Genomic DNA, 8,213 nt, shown 5'->3' with positions numbered 1-8,213 from the left:
ACCTAGAATTTCATATCCAGCCAAACTAAGTTTCATAAGTGAAGGAGAAATAAAATCCTTTACAGATAAGCAAATGCTTAGAGATTTTGTCACCACCAGGCCTGCCTTACAAGAGACCCTGAAGGAAGCCCTAAACATGGAAACGAACAACCGGTACCAGCCATCACAAAAACATGCCAAAATGTAAAGACCATCGAGGCTAGGAAGAAACTGCATCGACTAACGAGCAAAATAACCAGTTAATATCATAATGGCAGGATCAAGTTCACACATAACAATATTAACCTTAAATGTTAATGGACTAAATGCTCCAATTAAAAGACACAGACTGGCAAACTGGATAAAGAGTCAAGACCCATCAGTCTGCTGTATTCAGGAGACCCATCTCACATGCAGAGACATACATAGGCTCAAAATAAAGGGATGGAGGAAGATCTACCAAGCAAATGGAGAACAAAAAAAAGCAGGGGTTGCAATCCTTGTCTCTGATAAAACAGACTTTAAACCATCAAAGATCAAAAGAGACAAAGAAGGCCATTACATAATGGTAAAGGGATCAATTCAACAGGAAGAGCTAACTCTCCTAAATATATATGCACCCAATACAGGAGCACCCAGATTCATAAAGCAAGTCCTTAGAGACTTACAAAGAGACTTAGACTCCCATACAATAATAATGGGAGACTTCAACACTCCGCTGTCAACATTAGACAGATCAACGAGACAGAAAGTTAACAAGGATATCCAGGAATTGAACTCATCTCTGCACCAAGCGGACCTAATAGACATCTATAGAACTCTCCACCCCAAATCAACAGAATATACATTCTTCTCAGCACCACATCGCACTTATTCCAAAATTGACCACATAATTGGAAGTAAAGCACTCCTCAGCAAATGTACAAGAACAGAAATTATAACAAACTGTCTCTCAGACCACAGTGCAATCAAACTAGAACTCAGGACTAAGAAACTCAATCAAAACCGCTCAACTACATGGAAACTGAACAACCTGCTCCTGAATGACTACTGGGTACATAACGAAATGAAAGCGGAAATAAAGATGTTCTTTGAAACCAATGAGAACAAAGATACAACATACCAGAATCTCTGGGACACATTTAAAGCAGTGTGTAGAGGGAAATTTATAGCACTAAATGCCCACAAGAGAAAGCAGGAAAGATCTAAAATTGACACTCTAACATCACAATTAAAAGAACTAGAGAGGCAAGAGCAAACACATTCAAAAGCTAGCAGAAGGCAAGAAATAACTAAGATCAGAGCCGAACTGAAGGAGATAGAGACACAAAAAACCCTCCAAAAAATCAATGAATCCAGGAGTTGGTTTTTTGAAAAGATCAACAAAATTGACAGACCGCTAGCAAGGCTAATAAAGAAGAAAAGAGAGAGGAATCAAATAGATGCAATAAAAAATGATAAAGGGGATATCACCACTGACCCCACAGAAATACAAACTACCATCAGAGAATACTATAAACGCCTCTACGCAAATCAACTAGAAAATCTAGAAGAAATGGATAAATTCCTGGACACTTACACTCTCCCAAGGCTAAACCAGGAAGAAGTTGAATCCCTGAATAGACCAATAGTAGGCTCTGAAATTGAGGCAACAATTAATAGCCTACCCACCAAAAAAAGTCCAGGACCAGATGGATTCACAGCTGAATTCTACCAGACGTACACGGAGGAGCTGGTACCATTCCTTCTGAAATTATTCCAATCAATAGAAAAAGAGGGAATCCTCCCTAACTCATTTTATGAGGCCAACATCATCCTGATACCAAAGCCTGGCAGAGACACATCAAAAAAAGAGAATTTTAGACCAATATCCCTGATGAACATTGATGCAAAAATTCTCAATAAAATACTGGCAAACCGGATTCAGCAGCACATCAAAAAGCTTATCCACCATGATCAAGTGGGCTTCATCCCTGGGATGCAAGGCTGGTTCAACATTCGCAAATCAATAAACGTAATCCAGCATATAAACAGAACCAAAGACAAGAACCACATGATTGTCTCAATAGATGCAGAAAAGGCTTTTGACAAAATTCAACAGCCCTTCATGCTAAAAACGCTCAATAAATTCGGTATTGATGGAACGTACCTCAAAATAATAAGAGCTATTTATGACAAACCCACAGCTAATATCATACTGAATGGGCAAAAACTGGAAAAATTCCCTTTGAAAACTGGCACAAGACAGGGATGCCCTCTCTCACCACTCCTATTCAACATAGTGTTGGAAGTTCTGGCTAGGGCAATCAGGCAAGAGAAAGAAATCAAGGGTATTCAGTTAGGAAACGAAGAAGTCAAATTGTCCCTGTTTGCAGATGACATGATTGTATATTTAGAAAACCCCATCGTCTCAGCCCAAAATCTCCTTAAGCTGATAAGCAACTTCAGCAAAGTCTCAGGATACAAAATTAATGTGCAAAAATCACAAGCATTCTTATACACCAGTAACAGACAAGCAGAGAGCCAAATCAGGAATGAACTTCCATTCACAATTGCTTCAAAGAGAATAAAATACCTAGGAATCCAGCTTACAAGGGATGTAAAGGACCTCTTCAAGGAGAACTACAAACCACTGCTCAGTGAAATAAAAGAGGACACAAACAAATGGAAGAACATACCATGCTCATGGATAGGAAGAATCAATATCGTGAAAATGGCCATACTCCCCAAGGTTATTTATAGATTCAATGCCATCCCCATCAAGCTACCAATGAGTTTCTTCACAGAATTGGAAAAAACTGCTTTAAAGTTCACTATGGAACCAAAAAAGAGCCCGCATTGCCAAGACAATCCTAAGTCAAAAGGACAAAGCTGGAGGCGTCACGCTACCTGACTTCAAACTATACTACAAGGCTACAGTCACCAAAACAGCATGGTACTGGTACCAAAACAGAGATATAGATCAATGGAACAGAACAGAGTCCTCAGAAATAATACCACACATCTACAGCCATCTGATCTTTGACAAACCTGAGAGAAACAAGAAATGGGGAAAGGATTCCCTATTTAATAAATGGTGCTGGGAAAATTGGCTAGCCATAAGTAGAAAGCTGAAACTGGATCCTTTCCTTACCCCTTATACGAAGATTAATTCAAGATGGATTAGAGACTTAAATGTTAGACCTAATACCATAAAAACTCTAGAAGAAAATCTAGGTAGTACCATTCAGGACATAGGCATGGGTAAGGACTTCATGTCTAAAACACCAAAAGCAACGGCAGCAAAAGCAAAAATTGACAAATGGGATGTAATTAAACTAAAGAGCTTTTGCACAGCAAAAGAAACTACCATCAGAGTGAACAGGCAACCTACAGAATGGGAGAAAATTTTTGCAACCTACTCATCTGACAAAGGGCTAATATCCAGAATCTACAAAGAACTCAAACAAATATACGAGAAAAAAACAAACAACCCCATCAAAAAGTGGGGAAAGGATATGAACAGACATTTCTCAAAAGAAGATATTCATACAGCCAACAGACACATGAAAAAATGCTCATCATCACTCGCCATCAGAAAAATGCAAATCAAAACCACAATGAGATACCATCTCACACCAGTTAGAATGGCAATCATTAAGAAGTCAGGAAACAACAGGTGTTGGAGAGGATGTGGAGAAATAGGAACACTTTTACACTGTTGGTGGGATTGTAAACTAGTTCAACCATTATGGAAAACAGTATGGCAATTCCTCAAGGATCTAGAACTAGATGTACCATATGACCCAGCCATCCCACTACTGGGTATATACCCAAAGGATTATAAATTAGTCTACTACAAAGACACATGTACACGTATGTTTATTGCGGCACTATTCACAATAGCAAAGACTTGGAATCAACCCAAATGTCCATCTGTGACAGACTGGATTGAGAAAATGTGGCACATATACACCATGGAATACTATGCAGCCACAAAAAAGGATGAGTTTGTGTCCTTTGTAGGGACATGGATGCAGCTGGAAACCATCATTCTTAGCAAACTATCACAAGAACAGAAAACCAAACACCGCATGTTCTCACTCATAGGTGGGAACTGAACAATGAGATCACTTGGACTCGGGAAGGGGAACATCACGCACAGGGGCCTATCATGGGGAGGGGGGAGGGGGGAGGAGGGAGGGCTTGCATTGGGGAGTTATACAAGATATAAATGATGAATTGATGGGTGCTGACGAGTTGATGGGTGCAGCACACCAACATGGCATAAGTATACATATGTAACAAACCTGCACGTTATGCACATGTACCCTAGAACTTAAAGTATAATAATAAAAAAAAAAAAAAAAAAGAATAATTGCTGAAACTCATCAATTAAAAAAATAAATATTTCTCTAGTCAAGATCATTGCACATCAAATTTCTGTTACATGAATTAGTGCTCCGTTCTTGAATTTGTAAGTCTAAAATTAGAAGTATACTTGGCAGAACTGATAAGACACATTTGGAAGTCCAAGACAGCGAAAAGAAACTTACTTAGAGCATATAGAATCTGAAAAAAGAAACTGGGTGTACCAAGCAGATGATCTTCTCACCTTAATATATCAGCAGGACCCTTTCTTCTTCTTCCCAAAATTCTGCAATACTAACTCGTAATTAAAATCAGGGTACAGTGGAGACATTGATACGTTCTTCTGGTGCCACTCTTTCAATATTTTAAATGTCACACATACACATAATGCCTTTTTATAATTACATAACAAATGTCCTCATGCAAACACATTACATTTTCTAGCATCCATTTCAGAGGGATATTTTATTTTCCAGGGAGCACCCCACGCCTTTTGCTAATCTTACCAGCAGTTTACTTACTATTTCTTTGGATGTTTTTCTTCCTTGTTATACTTTCCACAGATATCTCACCTTATCTAGGTTATCAGTTAGTATGGGTTAGGTTAAACTCCTACAAGAAACAACCCTTAACTCTCTGAGGCCTAAAACAACAAAGGTTATTTTTCAATTAGGTTATATGTACCTATCAGGTCAGTGGAAGCTCTTCCATGTTTTGCTTAGCCAACAATGCAGGCTAATAGATCACCCCTCATCTGCAACATTGTCATCATGGTAGGGGAAGGAAACATGTGTAACTGCACATTTCCTCTGAAAGTCATCTGTGTGTGTGTGTGTGTGTGTGTGTGTGTGTGTGTGTGTGTTTAACCTGGAAGTGAAGTAATCAGTTCTAACATTTTATCAGTCAAAGCAAATCATGTGTCTTTGCTTATCTTCAAAGGGATAGGAAAGTACAATTCTACCATATTTTAGAAGATGAGAAATGGAAATATCTTTGAACAGCAAGAATGAATACCATGTCTAGTCATTTTGATTAATATTTTTGTTTATAAAGAGTGACATTTCTTACCCCATCCTCAAATTCAGTACTCAATCACTCAACATATATTTATTTAAGCATCAATTTTTCAGTGTTCTTTTCCAAGCTCTGTGGGTGATACAAAGATGAAACCAGTATAGATCTAAAGACTCTTGTGTATAATAGAGTGCAATAGCCCTCTTATAGCACCTGATACTTCTGCTTCATAGCTCTTAGCAGGATAGTTATTAATTATTTCTACAACTATTTGTCTAATGCTATCTAATGCTCTACTAGTTTTACAAATTCTATTTAGGTTACAGGCTGTACCTCTTTTCATGACTACATCCTCAACAGCAAATACCCTGCCTGATACCTAGCAGGGGATGTTCGACAATTATGTGTTGAATAAATTATAAAAGAAGAAAACTACTATGGTAGTCAGAGAGGGAGACACTGTTTCCAAACAAATGTATGCCTTCTTTAGATTTGTACCTCCTTTTGCACTGACAATATTTATCTGGTCACATTATTGTTTGCAATGAGAGAGACTCTCCTTGTATAGGAGACACTATGCTTGTTTTATTTAATTTTATATCCCCATGCACTAACCTAGTGCCTGACACATAGTAGGAGCTCAATAAATATTTGTTGAATCAGTGAAGCAAAGGAGGTAAGCCTCAAGGACTGCTGAAATAAATACTTTTTAATAGGCACACCAGAGTGTGCTTCCTTTAATTGGTCTATTAATAGCATGTGATTTAATCATTTTTAAGAGCACTGACAGACTAGCTGATAGGTGTTTTTGTTATCAAACAAATTCTGATTGCATCTGTTACGAACTGGGCAATGAAGTTTCAGCAGATGACCCCCAGTGGCTGAAGATGGCACATTTGCTGGAGGCAAAAGTGGAGAATGATGAGGTTTTTCACATTCTATTAATGTAGGGCTAGGTTTGTTGAGTGGATTTGTAACTCAATTCATATACTTTCTTTTAAAGTTGATATTCTGAAATTTCTATTGACCGTGAAGGTATAAAAATGTGTACAGTCAACCATCTGTAATAAATACTTTCCTTTGTGAAGATGAGTAGAGCACATATTACAGATTTTCTGTGCTAAAGCGAGCCAAATGCATACATATCATTGATATGTACAAAGGGGACAAGGCATGACTTGTGGTTTAACTTTGAGGAACAGCAAACTGCCTTGTAATAGGCTCTTATTATATACTGACCATATTGACGTTGATAATTCACCAAGAAACAATAAGCTCCTAAGACTCAGTTACTTTTCCAAAATGAGCTACTCTATCTTCCAAGGCCCAGGACACCAATTACATGTGTGCCATACATGACAGTATGCATTATAAGTTTAACAGATTTTCAATAAAAACATTGCTAAAACATCATTATTATGAACTTAGTTATTAAAATACCAGGTACTTAAAAATGTCCAATATCAAAATTAAAAATGCCAAGTATACTTCTTATGTATCAAGAGACAAAAAAAAGGCCTAGCTGGACAAGAAATTCTTGAAGCTCTATCCAATTACTTGGCATGGACATAGGAAAAATCTTAATCTGGAAAACTTTGGCATAGGAATTTTTTTCTTTGTTTCTATAAAAAACCATGTATATATAAGTAAGAAATGGTACATTTGTTGTTGCTAATGACTAAAATTTTTACAACATGGGTGATAGAAATTAACCTATTACATATCTCTTTTAACTGGAAAATACTGATTGGATATATGACTTTTTTCTTCTTCTTACGTTAGGATTTTTTAATACTATTGAGATTTTGCAAAAACTGCATCCTAAATGCAGCATTCTGAGAAAGGAAAGCCCGTGGTTCAGGTTATATGATTTGTGAACATCATAATTCAAAGGATACAAAATAAATTGTTGTTAGCACAAGATAAACCTAGACTGAGAATCAGGAGCCTGGGGTCCTAGTCCTGGGATCTTGTTTGGGTCACATTATATGTAAAAATGTTCTTTGGCTGCATACTTTTCTTCTTCCACTCCCTGAGTTCTTTACCCATGCAGCCCCCCAACCCTGCCACCTATGCTAGCCAAGAATTGTCCAGAATCTGCTTTTGACTGAACTTTTTGAGAAGAAGCAGCTGTGTAGTAAAGAGAAGATTCTCTTGTACAGGGTTGGTTATTTCTGATTTTATCATCACCAATAGCTGTAACCTAAAACAAGTCACCCTAGCAGGTTTTTTTTTATTTTATTTTTTATTTAAATAATGGGCTGTTTTCTTCATTCTAAAATGAGATAATTAGATAAGTTGGTCTTTAAAATCTTTTTTCAGAGTGAAAACTCCAAGGGATTAGATGACCATGCTTTCAAAGGTGGGTGATAGTCAGTGAGGATTTGCTGATCTCTCTCACTCAGAGAACCAAGCTATAAATTGAGTCACTAAATTCCTGCCACACAAACTGTGGTCCTAATATCAGCAGTATGGACATCATCTGGGAGCTTGTTAAAAAGGCAGACTCTCAGACTTTACTCCAGAGCTACTGAATTAGAATCTAAGTTTTACAGGATCCCTGGGTGGTTCATGATGCTTTGTGTCAAAGGTGAGAGAGACAGGAGGAAGCTCAAATCCCCAAGGAATTTCCCCTGACCATCTGCAGGTCTTACCACCCTGAATCCTTTTTGTTTTCCCCTGCTCTAGTGCAGAATGGCATTTATCCTTTTTTGTTTGATCCATGAAACTAAGCAGAATTAATCCACTTTTATACCTGGATAAGACCGTCTAGGAAAACCAAGTGAGATTGATTTTTAGTTTTTAAACTGGTTAGAACCCTTGGCCTCAAATGATCCTCCCACCTCAGCCTCCCCAAGTTTTGGGATTAC

Source organism: Rhinopithecus roxellana, chromosome 4, assembly GCF_007565055.1.
Source record: "Rhinopithecus roxellana isolate Shanxi Qingling chromosome 4, ASM756505v1, whole genome shotgun sequence".
Classification (NCBI taxonomy): domain Eukaryota; kingdom Metazoa; phylum Chordata; class Mammalia; order Primates; family Cercopithecidae; genus Rhinopithecus; species Rhinopithecus roxellana.
This window is presented reverse-complemented; position numbering follows the sequence as displayed.